The 22385-nt window shown below is 45.5% G+C and overlaps 1 protein-coding gene across 1 annotated transcript in view; it reads left to right on the forward strand.

Moving 5' to 3' along the window:
• Positions 1-3049: 3049 nt before the first annotated feature.
• ECRG4 (ECRG4 augurin precursor) overlaps positions 3050-22385 on the forward strand; it is a 59034-nt gene continuing 39698 nt past the window's right edge. The window contains exon 1 of the mRNA XM_075739043.1: positions 3050-3072. The gene's annotated coding sequence lies outside the window, so the exon portion shown is untranslated. The remainder of the gene's footprint in view (positions 3073-22385) is intronic.

The following is a 22385-nucleotide window of genomic DNA, read 5'->3' on the forward strand; positions in this document are numbered from 1 at the left end:
AATATTAAAAATGGCTGTACTTGTGTAGTCATACACATGCCAGCCGGGGAACCTGGTTGTCCACCGGCATAACCAGATGAACATGTTGCCTGCCATCAGCAGCCAGAAACCATTCCACATCCATGTGGACATGAGTTGGATCAGGAGCTGATGAGAAAGATGAGAAGAGGTGAACTATGGTGTGTGTCAGTTCTGAATTGGCTTTCCTCAATGCAGAGGTCTTAATGGCTGTGCTGGCCCTCCTTTAACCATACAGTTGTAATAGTAGACTTATCAGTACAGATATGTTAGGGTAATGTGAGGCCTGAAAAGCTCTGAAATTCACTGTGGTGCTTCTGTTTCTAAAGCAGAACAACAGAATTGTTGTAAAAACAGTGAATCTTTTCCTTCCCTCAGTAGGTTGGATTTCTTCTTTTCTTACATTTTTAAATTTTTGTTCACTTCTGGTCTAAAATACACCTTCCTTGTTACTGGTATTGACTCACCCAGTCTTTTTGCTGGTTTCCCGTCAGTTCTTGGGGGTCCTGACTTCTGGATGGGACCCATCTCTTTCCAAGCAGGATGGGTAGAAGTGCAATCTGAACTTCTAGCATGCTGCTCTGAGCTAATCCTTCCCTGGCCTTTGGACTGCTGTGCTTCCCGGTCATGAAAACCACATCCATAATTTAGTGGCCTGGAAAAGAAAACGGGGATGTTTTCCCAAAATCTCAGATCATTTTCAGCAGAAATTAGGAAAAAAACAGTGTTTTGAAATTAAGCTATGATAAATTGTGATCTAGACAATCCAAGATTTTCATGCTCATCTAAGATGACAGCCAGGGACTGCAAAAATGGGAAGAGTTAATGAAGAAGGTTCTTTCTCTGAATGTTGTTCACCCTTCCTGTAAGCCTTGGCCTTTCCAGCCCATAGGGAAGTTTGGCAATGCTTCCTCCGCTCCGTAGTTCTTGCCCCAGAACTCAGGAAACCAGCCAGTCTTGCTACTGCCTTCTAGTAAACGCTTACAATTTACACTTGCCACATGTGTTGAGTATACAGACTTGTTAACATACTTCAGCAAGATTGCTTGTAATTATGCAAGCACAGACACAAAATCATTGACCCTCAGTGATGCTGCCTGCACTGGTAAGAGCACGTGTACCTCTGCATATATATATATATATATATTTTTAACATTTTTCTTCTAGGTGTGGGAACGTGATGGTGTTTGCTTAATGTTTTACACGTTTTTGTAGATTTCACAAAATCCTGACCCTTTGTGTACATGGTTACTTTTCACAATCAGATACTGCCTGCAGGTTCGTATCCTTTATCTGGCACCGTGATTGTTACTTTGATGACGCTTTGGTTTTTAATGAGCAGTGGCCACGAACTGAGATGCAGAAAGAGAAAATCATTTGCAAAGAACCTTGCAACATCGCACGGTAACCACAAAGAGCATCAGCGTTTACTTTGCATGTTTTCTGTGGGTTTATACCAAGGCAGGCTGAAATTTAATGGAAAGATCAAAGTGACTAGACTTGGCTTTGGATCAAACTCGAATACAATTCATTTCTTACTGACTTTTGTTTGATATCAGAAAGTATTAAGGCACTTACCCTTATGATTTTAAGAGGCCTAATTTTAGAGGATAGAGGGGATCAGAGCTGTTAACTTCTGTTCCAGAGCAGCTGACTAATACATGTGTTTTCTAAACTATCATAGCTGAAGCGTATTTACTTTACGAATCTTGCAAAAAGGATAAAAAGTAGAGATGGTGCCAAATCTGCAAAGAAAATGTCATATAAAAGAGGATTTCATGCTTGTTTTGGTATCAACTATTGCACTGTTCTTTAACTGAACCTGACTTTCTAGGTTTTCTGCTATAGAATTGCTATTGCTTTTCCCAGATTTTCTGGTTAAAATTCAGCCTTCTGACTCCAGAGCTCCCTTCCCTAATGTTATTTTATCCTAGCTAGACGAAAGTGGTTTAAGTGATAGATATATTTTTAATGGACAAAGCTTTCTTACTGTTCAGAATTTAAAGTATATTAGACTTCTGGACTTAGAAACCTCAGGTTGAAGAAGAAAAAGATGCTATTGTTTTCTTGTTTTATTTGTTTTATTTCACCTTTCGAATACTGTTCCAGCTCTCCAGGGAACTACGGTATTACCGTGTCAGTGCTCTTGGACCTTACATTTCCATTCCATAGGGATGTTGCATGTTTTGTTCATCTATAATAAGCCAGCATTAAAAAATAAACTCTGGATATAGAAACATACTCTCTTTCAGTCTTTTGCAATTCCAGAGTAGACAGTCCCAGGGCATTTTCGGGACTTGTTTTCAAAATAGTTGCTTGTTGCATCATTGTAATGAAAACTTTTATCAATACGTGAATGAGCTCGGAGGGTAGATTGTGAGTGATTGTTTTTGATTTTGATCATCTCATGGGTTTTGATGTTTATCTTTGTGACAGTGTAGTGATATAACACAAAGCTTAGCTAAAGTTTGGCAGTTTGTTCCTCTTGGGTTCTCTTTGTTTCAGCTTCTCAGCCCTTGCTGCTTAGTGATGTTGCTTTCTTCTCTACTGGCTGGAGCTGGCTGGATTCACAGGCTTAATATTGCAGTAATTACTCTGGAATTCTTAATAAGATGTTTAGTATTGGAGCTTGGCTACTTAAGAAAAGAGCAGCGAGTTTCCAGGCAGGGATCAGGTTCTGACAACTGCTTGCAGAAGGATTTAGCGAGGTTACACCTGTTTATCTGCTGCAAGCGGGTCATTTTTCCTTTCTCTTGCTGCCATTTTCCCACATCTTCAGTGATTCACAGCCTCCTACACTGTGGTCCGATGGGACTTCCAGAGATGACTTTGTTATTAGATGATGTTTCTTGGATGACCCGAGTTTTCCTTGTAATCTGATTCCATCAAGGGGATGGTGTCAAGCCTCTGGGATTTTTGGGAACGGCTTGAATTGCACACACTTCAGGGAAGCTTGTTCAAAGTGACCTAAAAGCTTAAAAGTCTCAAAGCACTCACCAGTCTTCAGTTCTGGGCCCCAGAACATGAGTTGCTGAAGTGCTTGAGCTCTTTTGGGTGAGTTCCCTCGCTCTCTGCTCATCTCTGCTGCTCACCTCTCTAGCCCTAAGCTCCTCTGTGCATGCAGGGTTGTGTCAGATGACCCTCAGTGTCTGTACTGCCCGTGCTTTCACTGCTGTGGCCTTCTCTTGTATCTGTATGCTTTGCATGGGAGATTTTTTGATCATGCGTAGAACTAAAAGCACAACCTCGGAGCCTGCTCACGAAGCACTCTTAACAAGCGTCTACAGACTTGGGCTTGTGTCAGGTATATGGAAGTCTACCATCTCGACAGAGTGGTATGTTTCCATTTTCCGGTTATGCAAACAATAAATCACAAAATATCACAAGATTATTCCTGTACACTGTATATGCTCTTTGTAGACCCCCCCAAAATAGAGGGACTTTAAAAAGGAATTAGAAAAATAAATGGTACTGTGTGTTTTCTGCCACCGGCTTGTTCGAGCTCCCATTCCTTCCACATGCTTTGCAGCGGTGAGAAGTATAAACACAGCTAAGTCTCTTCCTTTTTCAGCACTGCTTAGACGGTGTGTCCCTCTGCTACTTGTATTCCTTGCCAGAGTTGCCAAGTGGTGAATCGCACTCGTGAATGGACGTTTGTTCAGCTGAAATTGCATTGGTGCTGCAAAACTGCTTCCTACAGGTCACTGCTTTGCTGTCATTCAGGTGATTAGTGATGTTAATCATTCATTTTTGCTGTTGATCTGAGCCACACTTTAGTCTGTGAAGAAGAGAGCAGAGAATATTCAATATAAATCTGAACTGTGCAATTCTCTCTGAAGGTACATGTCATAAAGATGCCAGGGAATTAATTCCCTCACTGCTTCTGCCACAAATGGGATTTAATGTGACCCGAGAAACTTCAGCTGATGTTCGGTGTTTTATTGCATGTCAGGCAAACCTGGAAACTTTCGCCGTGAGGGCTGTGCATGCTGTTGACTGATGAATTAGTTCACCCACTTCAACAGTGGGTGGTTGTTTAATTAAAGAGACTAAGTAGCACGTACTATAGCAAACTTACTTTAATTTTGAAAACTTGCAAATGAGAATTAATAGATTCATGCAGAAGCGTGCTTACAGGGGATTAATGACTTTTGTTAAACTGGTGATTATTCATTTCCATTTGAATACATTGCTCTGAGAATACACTTGGGATACAAAAATTTTTTTTAAAAAAAGGGAATTGTGGGGGCTTGAGGGTGGGAAGGGCAAGACTGAAATGTGTTTCACTCCAGTGGCACAGCATTAAAATCCCTTGGCTGGTGCTTCAGGTAACTGTGACTGTCATTTCAGCCCTGCATGTGGTCCTGCGACTTTCCGCTCAAGTTTTCAAGTATGCCATAATAGCATGGATAGGGCTTAAAGAGAGCAGTAAAAATAAAAGTGTGAAATACTAAGAAAAGCCCTATTTCATACCCATGGTTGGGGGAAAACACAGTGAAGGGTTGCATGATGTTCACGTGGATTTTGGCGTCATCTAGCTCTCACTGACATCCAGAGTCCTCCTACAGGCTCGGAGACTTGGATCACACCTAGTTTATCATCAGTGCAACCTCTTTTCTCATGTCTTGCTTCATCCAGGGTTAAAGAAACCGCCTCCCAGTTGTAGGACTGGGATTTAAAACAAATGGGCAGTAGTAAGAGATGTAAGCCAGCCCCTTTTTAAGGACCAGCCCTGTAAAATGGTATTAGAAGAAAAAACAAGTGTGGGGTAGAACAAGAGAAAGCCGAGGTACCCAAGTGTGAGATTTTAATGCAGCAAGAAGGATAGGGGGGTGACTGGAAAGATCAGGAGGAGGAATGAGTCTCCACCAATACTCACACAGAAAGGGAAGAGCATTAACTCAGATCTATTGATTGGCAACAGTACAAAAGTAATACTTTTCCCTTAAGCACAACTCTGCTGTCACAGCTGTTTTGGTTACTAATGTCTCCTCCCAACAAAAGACATTACCTTAATGCAGAGAGGTTGCTGTAAGCTGCAGGCGTAACAGGCTGTGCCATAGTCTCCACCGTGGTTACGCAGATTTAGTTTTTTGTTCTAGTGCATTTTTACATCTTTATATTTTTCTCTCCTGAATGCTTCTGTTGATATTCAGACTTTCTCAATAGTTATTGATCACATTAAATGGTCAGAGGACAGAAGAGTAAAAACCCGAGTGCTTGTGGTGGGAAGCTCCTTTCCCCGACTCTTGCAAAATCATTATTGGCAGCAACTGAGATCAACATGGGGGATAAGAGAAGCACAAAAAAAAGTACGTGAGGGGTTAAAAAGACAATGTAAGTGTCTGTAGAACAACATCTTCCTCTCTCAAATAAAATGCTCTCATCCACTAACCATCTATCTCAGTCCTCATTAAAGTTAGTGGGAGCCTTTCCATTAACTTAAAAGGATATTGGACCAGCCCCAGATCCTCCGTGCTGGGTGTAACGGGCACAGTCTTTAAGCTCAGAAGTGAGCGGAAGGAATTTTACGACTGAAGAGTCTGTATGAAATCCCAACCCTCTTGAATCCAATGGTGAAACTCCCATTAATTTCATTAGCGCTGGGATTTTGCCACTAGACTCAGCATGAAGTGAAATCGATGCGTCAAGAGACGGCAGGATGTTTGACAACAGAGATGCTAGCTGTGTTTTTTCCTATGGCTGGAATCCCAAAGTGTAAACTATTTTCGCTGTTAAAGTTTCGTGCTGTCATTTCAGTGGCAATAGGAGGGAATTGAGCCTGACCGCAGCTGCCTGTCTTGTACGGAGAGCAATCCTGGCATGGCACCTGGCACAGGCTTTCCTTCCAAAAACGCTCCCTTGGGAGTTTTCCAGTTTATCCAGAGGTCGCTGTATCTAATATGCAGCGGATAACTGGAATATAGAACGCTTCCATCCTGCAGCAGAGACCATGCCCGTAATCTACCAGGTGGAGGAAAGCACAAAGCAAGAGTTAAAATAAAACTAAGGAGTTAGGAAGAAGCTGCTAAGACAGTAATAAGCTGTACCCGTCCAGCTGTGCTATCTGCAAGGAGATGATGTATTTTTGAATTGGAAAGAAAAAGGGTGGGTGTGTGTTAAGAAGGAGGAAAAAATTATTGAAAACACATGCGAATGGAAAAGATTTTCACCAAACTCTCCTCCAATCTGAAAAGAAAGCTATCCATTACAATAATTGCAATGTAAGCCCCAGAAATATGCTGCAGTGTGAGGCCAGATCCCTCCCTGGAGGGCTTGTAGGCAGAGATGAATATAAAAAGAAGGCACAGGAGTTCAGGGATAGGTCAATACAGTGATTTCAGTTTTTAAGCAACTAGTACAGGATTTTCTAGAAAGGGCTGAAAATCTATTTCCCTTAAGCAATCGGAGTTGAACTCCGAAACCCAAGGGCTCTTAAAGGCCCAGTTGCTTTCAAAAATGTTTGTGGTTATCAATATCTAATCCTGGCCTGCTTTCCAACTTTGGGCTGCCTTTGAAGTATCGCTACTGAGAGCTGCTCCACGGTCCTCCTCTGCCCTAGCCTGCTCCCTAGGCAGGCTCCAAAACGGAAGGGTTTGTTGTAAGCACGTGATTCACCTTTTATTTCTGCGTGTTGTCGACTGGTATTAGCAGTACCTTCCTCGAAAGAGATGGGGATGATAACAAGGTGATGCTTAATCAAGATCCCTAAAATAAGAAGCCGCTGGCTTTAGGCTCCCTCAGAGGTCACCAAAGATCTTTGTCCCTGGGGAGAGCATGTAGACCTAGGTGCTCCATTCGACGGGCTGCCCATGAGTCTGACTTCTCCTGGGGTTAAATGGTCATACCTTCAAATACTATTTTATTGGTAATGTCAGCGTGTCATTCATGTAGAGAACTATTGAAAGCAGAACATTTTTTCCCTCTCCTTTTCCATGTGGTAACGCTAAACGTGGTCCCCTGTCCCTCCCCCCCCCCCCCCCCCCCCCCCCCCCCCGACATCCTTTCCTCTTTCTGGAGCATCCGGAGTGCATGACTTCATCTGCTTGATTATCTCGAGCCTTGGGAATGCTGGCTTTGTCTCCGAAACCACCAGAATGTGCTGAGCAAACACGGCTCCTAGTCAGGCTGCATCAGTGCTGGCGGTTAAAGCCTCCTATGTGAGAAAACTTCCTAGGAGCTGCTTGTCGATGAGATCATCTTTAATGATACGGGGTTGTCTTATTTGGTGAACTGGATTGAACATGAGGGTAGTATCACGGTCAAATAAAAGAGCTGTTGTTTCCAAATGTTTGTGTAGCTTTCTAGGATTGCGTTTTTGCACAAAAGTGGGCATTCATTCTTCGTTACGTTGCAGTTTCATCTTTCATATTGACAGCATGGTTTCTGTCGTTGCAGAATTAACTGGAACTGCTTCCAATGGATTTTGAAAATGTTACTGGGGAGGGGACTGGTTTTTCTCTGAGAGGGAGAAAGAGCCGTATCTCTGACAATGCACACTTCTCCTTAAGCAGAACTACGTTGTTCACTCAAGTCTGTCTGGCTATCAACCGTTGCTGTTCTTGTGCATCGAGCAGCTGGAGTTAGCTGGGACAATGGAAGGGGAAGGATTGCTAACAGGCACCTAACGGGGACCATTCCACAAAAACCCCTGTGTCGTGAGCGTGGGAGCACTCTGTGCAACATCTCTGACGTGTTGAAGGGTGTATTTGCTGCCACAGCTGTTCTGATGTGCTGCCTGCTGAAAGAATCAACAGGAAATTAGGATGGGTTAGATATTACTGGGATACTAAGAGGAGGTATTATGTTTCTATATTAGCTGATAATATCTAGGCTATGCAAATGCGATGTTTACGGTGTGCAAATATCTCCTCCTGCCCTCTGTGAGGAAGATAACTTTTCACAGCTTGCTCAAAACTTCACAGAAGATCAAGCTGCAGCGTTACATTGATCCAACAGGGTGTGGGAGGGGGGTGTTGAAAAAAAACAGAATAATGTGAGTTGTGTACCCTGACCCTCAGCCTGCGAGGGGAAGGCTGTTATTAACATCTTGAATTTCCTCCCTGAATATCCCAGAAATGCGACCCTGCCACTGTTTGTACACAGCAGAGGCGAGTAATGCAGACGGCAATTACAACTGCTGTTCAGATCTTAGTCAAGCATGTGCTTATTAGTCTGAACAGCATCAAGGTCCCAGCTTTGTCCCTGTCAGGCGGTCCAACTCCTGCAGGCTGAGGAGCTGCCAGTGCATGTGAGGACATTTGCTGGTTTCTGACACCGTTCTTGTGATGTGCACAAAGTTGAACGTTACCCTGGTGGTAGGGTGATTGCTTCCAGCACAGCTTTTTTGGGGGGAATAAATCAATCTGCTCAAATTAGGAAGTGATCCAAGGTCTTGCTCATAACCCACATTAAATAGAGCAAAGTTTTTATTTTATTCTAGTTTAGAAGAGGTTTAACTCTCTTTGCCAAGAGGCCCTCTATACTTCCTCCTAGTCCATCACGCAAGCATCAAAGAAATTGTTATAGCTCAGCCAGAAATGCTTAAAGATGTTCTAGAAAAGAAGTTATTCTCACGGAGCTGAGAAGATGAACTTGTGCAGAGCTGAAACCAGCTCCCAGGAGCGTTTCAGGTGGAAGCTTTGAATATTCAACCTGGAGACTGGCTCAGTTTTGATGGTTCCTATTGAGATTGGTGTTCACGCCAGTGCTAACGCACGGTCTTGCGTGGCCTAGCAAATAGAAGATGTAGCTCTATCACAGAGATGAAATTGAAGTATTTTCCATTGAGACAGCAGCTAGAGAAGGCTACACGGGACAGCTGCTGACTCTGAACATTTTAAAGTCGTTAAATCCAAGAAATTCCTATCTGAGAATTTTTGAAGAGCTGGAGAGAGGAGCTCTGTCGACCTCTATATGTTGCCTTTTAGCCAGTGAGTGGAAAAAAGCGTGTTGTGAAATCGAGTGCTGGTGGTAAGTGTAGGTCTGTCAGCTTGACGTTGATCCAAAGCAAAATAATGGAACAGCTGAAATAGGACTCCTTTAATAACAAATTAAGGGAGGACCACTTTGTTAACGTCTATCTACCTGAGCCTAAGGAAAATGTATCTTGTCAAATCAGCTTGATGTGTTTTACTTTACTGAGATTACAAGTTTGGCTGATAAAAGATGCAGTAGTCTTCTGAGTGGGCCTCCTTCGCATCTTGATCCAGAGACAAAACGAACAATGTCCAACAGAAAATGGTTTTGACGCTGACAGATCTCCAAATGGAGATGGATGGAGGGAATCGTCTCTGAGCTGGTGTGTGTATAGCGGGGCTCCTCGGGGATCGTGTGCTGGCCTTTCGCTATTTAACGCTCGTAGCAGTAGCTTGCTAGAAAACATAAAATCAGTACTGATAGTGTTTGCAGATGTGCACGCAGGCTGGGGACTGCTGAGGTGATGAATAAGTCGGCTCACTGGAAGAGCCATCTACGTTATTTGATAAACTAGGAGAATGTACGAAACGCTCATTTCTTATTTCCCCGGTACAGGGGCTTGTGTTTAGAGCTCACTCGGGACAGCAGGTCTTGCGGGGGCTTCGGTCCTGCAGGGCAGCGACTGAGAGGCCCCGATGCATGGAAAAGGGAGTATAAATCCCGACACTCTGCCAGGGTGTGGGATTTGATAAGGCACCGTTGTGGATGTGGAAGGAAACGTTAGAAAACTAAACTCGGTATTGGTAAAAGGAAGTGGGTTGTTTACAAAGTCACTGTATGTTGGATAAAATCCACTTTTGTGCAGAGGGCTAGCACAGATGATATCAAGGCTTGGAATGAGATTTTCATCTCGGGCTGCCTTTCAGTGCAGGGGTGGAGTTTACCCTTTGAGCCTCTGTATGTAGTTGTGCTACATCAGGATTTAAATTCTGTATTTACTGTTTTCCTGGCAAACATTTAGATAAATGTTGCATTAAGTAGACATTTATTTTTAATAACATTGACATTTATCTTGCTTCTCTCCTGACATTTTTAGCATCTTCACCGATATCTGCATAGCTATTTCTGTTCTAAAATTTGCACTAATTAATTGCTTTTCTGTGTATCTATGGGAGCAGCTATCAGCAAAGAGAAAGGGAGGCACTGCAGTTACACATCTTTTGATTAAAGATAAATTGAAATAATTAAAGATGTGGTATTTAATGTAGATGCTTTAGGGCTGAAAACCAACATCCTGATACCTGCTGAGAAATACCTTACTCCACAAATAATCTCCGTTCTAGTAACTTCTGCTGTGAGTAAGTGTAGCATCGGAATGTGGCCTGTGGTAATTACTGTTTTGAGACAAAGGGGACGCTTTCTGTTCACCCAGAAATAAATCATTTTGATTGCTCTTCTCCTATGGTAGAGCACCACGTGTATAATTTAAGATGTACAACGCAGCAGTGGAGCCTTTTAGAACTGGATCATCCCAGCAGTCAGCAGTGAGAAAGCTAATGCAAGTGATGGGTGAGCAGAGGAATGCTGACGATTTCGGGTGCTGACTAGTTAGTGTCAGGGATGCTACACGGTACTTGCACAGCTGAGTGTGCCATACATCTTTCAGTCACCGGTATCGATCCTTCCAGAGGTGAGACCCGGTGTGGCTGAGCTGCAGGAACGTCTTGGGATTGCTCTTTGGGGGATTGCCTGAGCGCTGAGTGGAGCTGCAGTCGTGTCGAGAAAACCAGTCTGTCGTGTCAAATGCTAATAACAGGAATTAAGTCACTCTGTGAGCACCTTTTCGAAGTATAAACATGCATAATCAGTTCGGTGTCCCTTAACAGGCCGGTATGAGATGACTCTGGAGAGTCTCAGAAAAGCTTTTGGAGAGCGAGGCAAGGGAGAGCATCCCCTTTGAGAGTGTATTTGCTGAAAGCACGGGGCTTTCTCGTAGCTCTGTGCACAGCCGGGGGTGACCTCACGAACACAGGGTTGTTTGTTGAGTTAGTATCCGGCCACTTGGAAAGGTTTCTAAAAACAGCTCTTTTTTTATTACTTGGCGAGCGCTTGAAACACACAGTGTAAGGCAGAAATTGCTGATGTGCTTGCATCAATTTCCTTTCAATGGTTGTCTCTTGTTTCTTTAGTCCGAGGTCTGAGATGCTTTGGGAGGTCTGGGATCTTCCTCCCCACCTTCCCTCACTCCAGCTTCTCCCCAGGCAGCAAACTTAGCCTCGATCTCTCTGTCTCTCACCCTGCTTTAAAGTCTTTAAACCTTTAACCAAAGCTGCAGCTAAACCCCCCCTTCATGCAGTGCTGCAAAATCACATCTCGCCCTGCGTGCCCCGAGTTTCTGTACCGGAGGCATGGCAAGAACCGGAGGAACTGCCTCTGCCGGCAGCTCACCCACTTCTTCCAGGGCTTTCCTTTTTGTTGGTGCTCCACATCGTCCCTGCTCTGGCTGAGAGGAGAGGTGAACAGCCAGCATCCGAGGTTCTGGTGTCACGGAGCATCCGGCGAGGTGGCATCAGCCAAAATTCACGAACCTGGACTTTGATACCGCATTTTCTCTTCTGGCTCAGCTGAAAGGCTGACTTGGGAAGTTCAGTAAAACAAGTTAAGTAGGCACCCAGCACCTGCCACGGATGAGGTTGCTTCATTGTCTCCCATGTGTTTGTCTGAAAAAGCAAATACATGTAGTTTGCATGTCTAATGCAACTAAAAGAGCCAGAAAAAGACCAAAAAAGAGTGTCTTTCTGTTTCATTTCTGGAGCCGTTCTACTTTTGTGTAAAATCACCATTGTGATTGAGGCATTCTTATTATAATTTTGCAGATACGTGTTTGTAATATGAGGCATTGCCATGTGGCATTCTTAGACCCCCCACTTTTTTTTTTCCCTTCTTTGTAAAATTTTATGCTTTCAGATCTGAAAGTAACTTAAAGTTTTGGATTGACAGTTCCAGATGTAGATGTTGTCTGTTCACAAAGCAGGTGCCGTACAGTAGCAGAATTAAACTGCTGGTTTAGTTTCACTTGAGCACCTCCGATCTGATCCGAAGCAACCTTCATGCCAGCAGAGAAAGTTAGCAATCGTGTTTTCAGTACAAGCATGAACTTTTATGATCCAGAAGTTACGCAGCTGACTGAAATGAATTTGATGGTATTGCTGCTTTTCCATCTCTTTCCTCACTTGCTGGCAATAAAAACCTGCCTCTCTACCCCTGTTCATAGCAAGTTTTCTACTTTCTGGATCTGCTGGGCTTCAGTAACATGTTTGCTGAGAAAAATTCGTGTTGTCTAGTCTTAAGCTTTCTGCATTTTTATGCATTTTCTTGTCATTTCCATTTTAAATAAAAGGGGTGGGGGAAGGGAAAGCTTGAATCCTAACAGAAAGGCTATTCAAGCGGTGAGTGCGACTTGGAGGCTAAACCAAACTTTTTCCTTTTGAATCATTCCATGGGTGGTGCCGCTTCTGTACAAGCACAAGGTGCCCTACGTACGTTTGTAATTCAAAATTTTTTCCAGCAATATAAGTGCAGATGGAGCCTATAATCGGTGTTTATTTCTAGGCTCTTTCTATCTTCTCATGGGGGAAAAAAGAGTCTTTCTGATGCCCTTTTGAAGCTGAGGATGATGCAAAAATCAGGCAGACCTTTCATCTTCCTTCTCTTCTGATGCTCACCATCTTCTCTGAAACACGAGGACAACGGCATCCGTCTAGCATATGGATTGAGACTCCTGCGCGCAGGGCTGGAGACAGACCACAGCCGTCTCTTCTGTGCAGGACCCTGAGAAATGGCTCACCCCAGCCCCAGCCTGCGGGTCTGTGCCAGGGCTGGATCCCCATCTCACACTGGTCCCAGGCGGGGGCCAGAGCGGGTTGCCCCTCGCACAGGGATGACGCACAGAGCCGGGGCAAACGGCCCTCGCCTGCGCCTGTTGCTATCAAAACCCGGGGGAGGTTTCTTTTCCAGAAGCCTAACGAGAGATGTTTCAATCTCTCCTAATTGAGTACTACTCCGAAACAAAATGCCATTTAAAAATCAATGTTCCTCTGCGCGCGGCTCCTCTCTCGCCTCTTTCACAACGATGGAGGCGTGGAGCTGAATTACAAGCCCTGCAACAGCTGGGTAGCGACTGGCAACAGGGCGCGTTCGCAAGGGCCAAAACTTGGTCTAGACTGGGGGGGCGGGTAGAGAAAACCATCTCCTGTAAGGACATCTGGCAGCTTGAACAGACTGGCACAGTTTCTCTGCCCCCCATCCCGGCTGCGGTTAGGCACCGGGCCGGCACGCCGGTGGGATGCTCTCCACACCCATCCTCTCTCTGCCAGGCACAGTCTGTCCCTCTGTGCCGGCCGCTGGAAACGCGCGTAGGGGTTATTGAACAAAGCTCTGCCTGTGCAGCTGGTGGAGGGAGAAGCGCTCGTTCTCAGATGGAAACGACAACAGCTTTTTTTTTTTTTTAACCTAATAATTTATTTGAGTAGATTAGACAGTAACTCTGTGCTGTCTTCAGAGTCATTTAAAACCAAATTAATGGAGCACACTCATCAGCCGAGGTACAGGGAGGCAAGTAAGTCCTTCTTCCCAATTCTCAGGGGAGTTGCTTTTTCCCTGCAGCATGTGAGAAGGACTCACATGTGCTTAAAATGTCATGTATCAGATGCTGCCACTGGTAAACTCACAGTTTTCTTCCCTCTTGACCCAGTAATGTGTGTGCCCTCTCATCATCATCCTCCATTTTATTTTAATAGGGACCAGGCTACACCAGCAGCATGACGATCTGTTTCGCAGGGGTTTCCCCTCATCGAAGGATGATCTTTAGCAAAAAGCTGGGGTTGGATTGACACATGGGAAATCACTGGACTAAGGCTGGAGTGCATGGAGAGTCTGGCCTGGCCCATCTGCACTCGAAGCTAATGCTGCTCTTGGTTTTTGGGATTAATATCTGGCAGAAATGCAGGTTGGGTGCAGCAATGCTGCTGTTTGCAGCTGGAGGTGCAGGGAGAGCTTTGCTGCTCCCTTATGCACCATCGTTGGCTGTGGGGTCACTGGAGAAGCTGGCAAGCTGCTTCAGATAACTGCCTGGGTGAGATATTTTGGAGTCACTGCTGCTGGGATTGCCCTTAACCCAAAAGCCTGTTAAAGTCAGTGGTAGTCTGCTGAACGGTGATTTCTGCTCATTGGTATAAACTGTAAAATGACTGGACAGAAAAAGCTATCGGTTTGCAGTTCTCCTCGAGCAGATGTTTCTGCCCAAGATAACTCCCCTCTAGGGGTGGGGATTAATGGAAATTAGTTATAGGGAGTTCCAAGGGAAGGCACAAATAAAAGCAATTTCATTATGAAGTAAGTGTTTATGTTGCAGAAATAACTAATGGATTTTGAGAAATAGTGATTTCAGGATATAAAATAGAGAAATTAAATAATTTATGCATGGAAAATATTTTTGGTGGATTCTGAATACCAGATTTTATGCTTGAGTAAATTTGTACTGTTAGTTCTGTCCAGAAGAATGAGATTTTTTTAAATGGAAACAGTAGCAGGACATTGCCTAGTAGAGAGCCATGATGAAAGAGGGGCTTTCTCTCACCCTGCATCTACACCCAGAAAATTTTGGTTTTTCCTGTTAGTGTCTTGACCAAAACCCCAAACATTTTTAATGCATACTCTGAATGCTGCTTCACACTGTACTGCGCAGAGTAGGGGCAGCTGACTGAAATAGACTGATGGGGAAAGCATAAAAATTATTGTACAAAGAGAGATTGTTTAGATATCTTTATTTAGCAAGTGAAGTACATTGCCAATAGGAAGGAGAAAAATGGAGACTCAGCTGTGTTTACAGAGGCAACAGAAATTTTCCTGAAGTGAGGCCAACTTTGATATGAGCTATTAAGTTTGCTTGATTTTTGCAGGGCTAATTCTGAATAGGATTTGAATGTCATGTTTTTGAGCAAGGGCATAAACAACTTTCAGTTCATGTTAGCTTTGCATCCGTGCTTCTAAAAACTGACGCTTGGTCTGGCACTCGCAGACCTGTAACGTGGCTGAGATTGCAGTGCAACCTGAAATGGGTTGTGCTCTGAGCCCTGTACAGTTTTGGGAAGAGCTCAGATCCTTGTGACACCAAAACAGGTTCTTGATACTACTGCCAAGTGCATTGTTTTGATCTTGTGTTTTCTGTTCTTCTCTTCTTCCATCACAGCAAATGTTTTCCTTGTGGCCTTGATCCAACAAGCTGATTATCTGCATGCAGGTGCAAGCATGTGATGGGACCTACTAGCACGTCTCACTATGTGCTAATCTGTATTTTCAATGAAAAGCAAACTACAAGACAACCCCTGTGCTCACCTGCCCCTGCCAGCCCCAGCCTTTGTTAATGCTGAGTACGAACATCTTTCCAGAGCACCAAGATCAGGGTGGCAAACTAGGAAATACCAAATTAAGGTACAAGTCCCTACGTCTCTCTGTCTGACCTCCAAAGGTGGGTAGAGCTGCTGGGAATTACCTGCAGCACTTTGGCTTCATCCACAAGAGCAGTTTTGCTGGGTGCTTGATGTGGCAGCTGGGCAGTGCGGCAGGCTGGTCCTGGGTCTCCTTGAACACAGTTGTCTGAGGACAGGTTGACTGGTCACGCAAGGCCACCTGCAACACTTGCACCATCAGTGATTCACGTGCAAGTTATCGGTGGCAGGCTGTGGTGGGTTGACCCAGGCTGGGGGCCAGGTGCCCACCAGAGCTGCTCTATCACTCCCCTCATTCACTAGACAGGGGAGAAAAGGTGTAACAAAAAGCTTGTGGGTCGAGATAAGGACAGGGAGAGATCACTCACTAATTATCGTCACGAGCAAAACAGACTGAACTTAGAGAGGACATTCATCTAATTTATTACTAAGCAAAACAGAGTAGAGGAATGAGAAAATAAAACCAAATCTTAAAACACCTCCCCCCACCCCTCCCATCTTCCCGGGCTCAACTTCACTCCCGGCTTCAACCTCAGCCCCCCCCCAGCAGCACAGGGGGACGGGGAGTGGGGGTTACAGTCAGTTCATCACACGTTGTTTCTGCCGCTGCTTCATCCTCAGGGGGAGGACTCCTCTCATCGTACCCCTGCTCCAGCATGGGGTCCCTCTCACGGGAGACAGTCCTTCATGAACTGCTCCAGCGTGGGTCCCCCACAAGTCCTGCCAGCAAACCTGCTTCAGTGTGGGCTCCTCTGTCCACAGGTCCTGCCAGGAGCTTGCTCCAGCCTGGGCTTCCCACGGGGTCACAGCCTCCTTCAGGTGCCTCCACCTGCTCCGGCGTGGGGTCCTCCACGGGCTGCAGGTGGAATCTCTACACCCCCTCATCCTTCCTCCATGGGCTGCAGGGGGACAGCCTGCCTCACCATGGTCTTCACCACGGGCTGCAGGGGAATCTCTGCTCCGGCGCCTGGAGCACCTCCTGCCCCTCCTCCTGCACTGACCTTGGTGTCTGCAGATGTTCTTACATCTTCTCACTCCTCTGTCTGGCTGCAAAAGCTCCCTCTCTAACTGTTTTTTTCTCTTTTTTAAATATGTTATCCCAGAGGCGCTGATTGGCTTGGCCTTGGCCAGTTGCGGGTCTGTCTTGGAGCCGGCTGGCATTGGCTCTGTCAGACACAGGGGAAGCTTCTGGCAGCTTCTCACAGAAGCCACCCCTGTAGCCCTGCCACCAAAACCTTGCCACGCAAACCCACACACAGGCGCAGGTGGTGGTGTCCTGGAGATTGCCATCCATGAAACACTAGTGGAGGGTGAATGTTATTCTACAGTATTTCCTGTGAATCACATTTTTTTCCTGTTACCTAGGCACATCAGCTATTAGCTGATGGCTTCGATACCTGCAAACCTATGCAAGATGTCAAGTCTATTTCTGCCTCCATCCTGCCTCAGAAAAGTGTCAGGCATGAGTGCCAGTATGTGACTGTCCTTTCTTGTCCCACTAGGACATTCACACTCCTGACCCATTGACCATTAGCTTGAGAGTCTTGCTCCTTGGCCCCTTTACTGCTGTAGACTTAGGTGAGAAGTAGTTCTGAAGGGTCTCCTGTATCTCATGCCCACTCTAATCACTACCCTTTCCCCTTAACAGGAGCCCTTGGCCTCCTCTTTCCCCACTGATGACTTTTCTCATAATATCACCCTTCCTATTATTCCCTCCTTAATTCAAATTTTTATGCCAGGAAGAATTTATTTAGCTTCAAGTGCTTTTTTGATTTCTTGCTCTACTCATATTGCAGCACCTCAAAGTGAGCCCTGCCCCTCCCCATCACCTCCTTAACAAAGCCAAGTTGTAAGAGTATACCTTACTTCCTTCCACTGAAGGTTGAAGAACACATTTGGTAAGTATTGTTCAGGTTTTGGGGCTAGTGAACCTTCCCACTGATTCTGTTAAGCAAAAGAGAAAAATCAAAGGCTAGACATTTTCTTGACCTGCCTAAGCCTGTGTACTGTGACTCATTTGGCTGAACTTCTTACACATTTGACTGACCACTGAAGAGCTTGATTGTTGTAGCAATACAGTGTTGAATTTGCCATGTCCCAGGAGGGACTTGGTTGTACTTAAGTGGAAACGTCAACAGGCTTGCAAGTATGAAGTTATGACCAGAATCTGCTCATGAGCAAGATCTGGTAGACTTCTATCCACCTTAAGAAACTGATGGATTTATCTGAAGATCATATCCTCTGGTTTGCACAGCCAAGAAGAGCCAGTCCCATGGAGTTATTTATGGTAGCTACCTCATGTCAATGATATTTTCCTCCTTTGGAGCGCTGTGAGCAATTATTGGGTACAGCCAAGTTTGTGAGATTTGGGTGGGAGTTTTAGTTCAAAGGACTTCTACGTAACATCTAAACATGGTTTAATTTGAACCCTGAGGAGGAAAATGCAACAAATGGGCATGATCCAACTCCCATTGACTTAGAGAGAAAAGCATCTACAACATCCCTTGACAAATGGACTTGACTGAGGCTTAACCAAGGACACTAAGCCATGGGCCCAGATGAAGAAGTTCCCAAAGAAATCTTTTTGCAGCCTGTCATTTCCTTTGGCAGCCCCAAGCTGATGGAAGCTCTGAGCTTTGTTACTCTCCCAACCCAACCCCTAACCCTAGACAAGAGCTAAGCCCTTTTCCAAGGACCACAGACTATAGCAGAAATCAAGAAGCTATCGGGGAGAAATATTTTTGCAGCGTCCCTTTTCAGCCACAACCACACTGGAGTTTGAGGATGTTCCCTCTCCTAATCCTAAACACTGGCCTTGGCTGGACTGTCACCAAGGAGCACAAGCCACACCAATGATGAAGTTTTCAGAGGCAAAATCCAGATGAAGACAGTCCCTCCCTCTGAGGGAGTTTCTTGGCAGCTCCACATCCCATGGAGCTCTAGGCTTTGACATTCTCCTAGACCTAACCCTAAACACTGTGTGTGAGCTGAGCATTTGCCAAAAAGACCAAGCCATGGCCAAAATAAAGAAGTTGTGAGAGGAGAAATCTCTTTGCAGCCTCTCTTTTCCTTTGGCAATGCATTAACAACTCTATGCCAGCTGGAGCTATAGGACCTTTTTAACATCTTTGTCGGTGACATGAACAGTGGGATTGAGTGGACCCTCAGCAAGTTTGCCAATGACACCAAGCTGTGTGGTGCAGTTGACTTGCTGGAGGGAAGGGATGCCAGCCAGAGGGACCTTGACAGGCTTGAGAGGTGGGCCCATGTGAACGTCATGAAGTTCAACAAGGTCAAGCACAAGGTCCTGCACATGGGTCAGGACAATCCCAAGCACAACTACAGGCTGGGTGGAGAATGGATTGAGAGCAGCCCTGAGGAGAAGGGCTTGGGGGTGTTGATTGATGAAAAGCTCAACATGAGCCAGCAATGTGTGCTTGCAGCCCAGAAAGCCAACCGAGTCCTGGGCTGCATCAACAGAAGGGTGACCAGCAGGTCGAGGGAGGTGATTCTCCACCTCTAATCTGCTCTCATGAGACTCCACCTGGAGTACTGCGTCCAGCTCTGGAGTCCCCAGTACAAGGAAAACATTGAGCTGTTGGAGCGAGTCCAGAGGAGGGCCATGAAGATGATCAGAGGGCTGGAGCACCTCTCCTATGAAGACAGGCTGAGAGAGTTGGGGTTGTTCAGCCTGGAGAAGAGGAGGCTCCGGGGAGACCTTATAGCAGCCTTCCCGTACCTGAAGGGGCCTACAGGAAGAGAGACTTTTTACAAGGGCAAGTAGTGACAGGACAAGGGGTAATGGCTTTAAGCTGAAGGATTTAGACTAGGTATAAGGAAGAAATTCTTCACTATGAGGGGGTGGTGAGGCACTGGAACAGGTTGCTGAGAGAAGCTGTGGAGGCCCCCTCCCTGGAAGTGTTCAAGGCCAGGTTGGATGGGGCTTTGGGCAACCTGGTCTAGTGGAGGGTGTCCCTGCCCGCAGCAGGGGGGTTGGAACTAGATGATCTTTAAGGTCGCTTCCAACCCAAACCATTCTGTGATTCTATGACCTGTAAGTATCCTCACTGTAACCCTAAGCTGAGGTGGGGGCTGCACCATAGATAAGAACACTCAGCCGTGGCTGAGATGAAAAATTTAGCTGGGGGAAGTTTTTCACTGTTCATTCCAGCCTTTTCCAAACCCTTTGCAGACTTCTGTCAACTGGAGCTCTAGGCTTTGTCCCTCCTCCATCCCTAGCCCTAAAGCCTAAGAACAGCTGATCCTTAGGCACCCAGAGCAATGGTCTAGATGAAAAAGTGATCAGAGGAAAATTTTTTTTGTGGCCCACACTTTCCTTCAGAAGCCCCTCACCAGTGCCATGCTAACTGGAACTTTAGACTTTGTCCCTTGTCCCAGCCCAACCCTAACACTGTGCATGGGATGAACCCTTTGCTGAGGACCCAAAGCTCAAATCAAGCAGTCGTCAAAGGAATCATCTTTTAGGAGACTGCTACTTCTTTTGGCAGCCTGTGAGAAATGCAACATCAGCTGAAGCTTCAGGGCTTCTCTCCCTCCTAAAGCAAAACCTGACCTTGAGTTAACTATAGCTAGGGACAACCAGCCATGGTCCCAATGGAGATGTCAGAGGAACAATCTTTCAGGTAACCTATACCTTAACCCTAACACTAAGCATGGAATGAGACCTGGGCCAAGACATGCAGCCGTCATTTCAATGAAAAAGTTGTTGAGGAGAAACATTTTTGCTGCCTCTTCCTTACTTTGGAAGCCCCTTGGCAGCCCTATGCCAGCTGGAGCTCCTCTCCCAACTCTCCCTGTTCCTGTCCCAACCCTAACCCTACCCCAGGCTCTTCTCCCAGCTCATCTACAGCCAAAGGCCTGCATCCGTGGCCCAGAAGAAAAAACTGTCAGGGGATACATTTTTTTTCAGCCTACACATTTCTTTGACAGTCCAATGCCAACTGGAACTTTAGGCTTTGTCCCGTTTCCAACTAGTAATGTTACTGTAACCTGAATTTTAACTTTAACCCTAATCCTAAACTGGTCTCTTCAAGGCGTAACTGGGTTATTCCAGTGCCGAGATGTTGACAATCTCTAGTCTTCCTTCTAGCTATAGTGACTCACTTTTTAAGGCCTGTGTTCCTTTTGACTCTTTTTCTAGTGCCACAGCTAGGCACAGCACAATTAAAGATTATTAACAGAGCCATGTGTTGCCAGTGTGTTTGTGAGCACTATTTAGGGCTCTTCTCTACTGAAAAAAAATTAAATCCACTGCCAGGTAGCACTGCTGTGTCTGTGACTAATTATGAGGAGGATGGAAGACCAGATGACATCCTTGTGAAATGGGTGCATTTGTCCACTATCCTATGTGGACTGGTACGTCTGCGTGATGAAGTGGTGATAACATGGATTCCAGACACCACATATCTTCCTGCCTGTTCTGGTGCAGGCCAAGCACCATTTCCCCCTCTCAAAGACTCTCCCTGGGCATCCAGCTGGGCAGAACAGAAGGATCAAACCAGCTCCATGTTCTTTTGCATCCGGCTCTTGCTGTTCCTGCCAACAGAGCTGAGAGGAAGACCGTGTGTTTATTTTCATGTAGTGTCTCCCACCCATCAGCTGGAGCAAGCCATGGATCCCCGCCATCTGAATCCTGCAAGTACTTTCCCTTTCCCCCTCTTCAACTCTGTGTGCCCATGCTGGAAATAAATATAATAATAATAATGATAATAATAATAATAATAATAATAATAATGGCTTCCCATATTAGGAGAGATGATTTTCTGTAGCTCCTGTTACAATATGTTCCCATATGCTCAAGTCACAGGAGTCCAGCTGGGGACCTCTAGATCTCCTCTATTGTGCTTTAATGCTGGGAAGGCTAGGGCATCCAACCCCAGGGCATGTGCAGAAACCTCAGCACCCACCTGCCCCAGAACTATAGCCACCATGTCCCCATGGGATAGAAGGGCTCGTAGCACGTGATGCTGGTGGGTCATTCTTAAACACATACCAAATTCACCCACGTGCCCATGGGTAACTGGGCTGTGGACGAGTTTGGGCCTTTTTGAGGTGGAACATGCTGGTAGGCAGGAGCTGTCAGCCCCAGCAGGTCTGCTTATGGGTTGACATCCCTGCCAGCTCATGAGACTGCTGCTTTCCTCCACACTGTCCCCTGCAACCAGAGACCTCCTCTCCTGTGCAAGTACATCTCAAAATCTTATGCACCTCTGCAAGCAATGATGTCATATATTCCCAGGCTCAAACTCTGGGGCTGTGAGTGAATATCTGTCATCCTGAATAAAGATGTGTTGAGTAGACAGAAGGAGAAAACAAGCAGTAAGAGAAATATTTTCCATTAGGAAAAGGAATGAGACATGTGCTTGGAAAATGGAAGAGTGGATGCTAACAGATCCTCTCCCTGTGGTGTGCCCTCTGGTGATTAGTATTTCAGATAGCCCTGAATGAGAGCTATCTCCTGTAGCTTCTCAGATCCTTGGCAAAACAAGGAAACCTGCTTCTTGATATCAGCCCAGCTGCATCTAAGGCTGTGAGTCCCTAATCTGAACCACAACTCAAAGCTTTAAGATTGAATTTTGACTGGTGCAATGGAAATCAAGGTAAACTTGCAGCACATGCAATTGCTTTTTCAGAAAGCTTGAGGGGGTGAGGCCAGGAAGGGAGGATGACTCTGAAAGTTGGATGGAAAATGGAAAGTGTCACTGATACGAAATAAAAGTGCTGTATTAAGGATTTCCGTAGGCAAAAAACAGGTCTAGTGCTGATGAATGGTGACTGCCCAGGCCTCACTCATGGGTTATTGTGGGGTGGAAAGTAAGACACCACAGTGAGGATCCTAATTCAGCAGGGAGAGTTGTGCTGCGCTTTCATGTGATGCACAAGGGTTTACCTAAATGGTTTTGGTAGTGCTTTAACTCC

This window comes from Balearica regulorum, chromosome 1 (genome assembly GCF_011004875.1).
Source record: "Balearica regulorum gibbericeps isolate bBalReg1 chromosome 1, bBalReg1.pri, whole genome shotgun sequence".
Taxonomy (NCBI): domain Eukaryota; kingdom Metazoa; phylum Chordata; class Aves; order Gruiformes; family Gruidae; genus Balearica; species Balearica regulorum.